General features: G+C 49.9%; 1 pseudogene; it reads right to left on the reverse strand.

The window, feature by feature from the left end:
• Window positions 1-212: 212 nt before the first annotated feature.
• On the reverse strand, window positions 213-330 carry LOC126107038 (5S ribosomal RNA; annotated as a pseudogene).
• Window positions 331-744: the final 414 nt, after the last annotated feature.

Here is a 744-nt window from a genome sequence, read left to right on the forward strand (position 1 = left end):
TAATAAAACCACCACTCCGTCTACAGGCCACAAGCGGCCCATCGGGACCATCCGACCGCCGTGTCATCCTCCGAGGAGGATGCGGATAGGAGGGACATGGGGTCAGCACACCGCTCTCCCAGTCGTTATAATGGTATTCTTGACCGAAGCCGTTACTATTCGGTCGAGTAGCTCCTCAATTGGCATCACGAGGCTGAGTGCACCGCGAAAAATGGCAACAGCTCATGGCGGCCTGGATGGTCACCCATCCAAGTGCCGACCACGCCCGACAGTGCTTAACTTCGGTGATCTCACGGGAACCGATGTATCCACTGCGGCAAGGCCGTTGACTACCTTTAATAAGCAGCGTTTAAACTTGCATGCGAAGATTGAGAAAGAGAATTAATTTCAAAGGGAAGATTTCATTTGTTATTATTGAGCAAGAGATAGAAATCCTAAGGGAAGGTTTCATAGGTTATTGTAGAAGGGAAGGTTGCGTAACAAAAGAGATGTAGAGCAGACGGGAAGGTTTCAACAATATGAGTCATTTTTAACCAGGTTATCTCACCATTTCTGCCGCAGCTTCTGAGACACGTCTTCACCCTAGGTGTCCCCTCTGCTGAGTGCCGAATATCGCGGAAAGTTACCCCAACGACCGCCTATTCAAACGAAACGAGGAAGACGCAGCTCATTGGCTGTTCCCTGCCTCGTCCTCCAGAAACAGGTGAAACTCGAGCATGATACTGTCAACTCTACTCTTGCACC

This window comes from Schistocerca cancellata, chromosome 10, assembly GCF_023864275.1.
Source record: "Schistocerca cancellata isolate TAMUIC-IGC-003103 chromosome 10, iqSchCanc2.1, whole genome shotgun sequence".
NCBI lineage: Eukaryota > Metazoa > Arthropoda > Insecta > Orthoptera > Acrididae > Schistocerca > Schistocerca cancellata.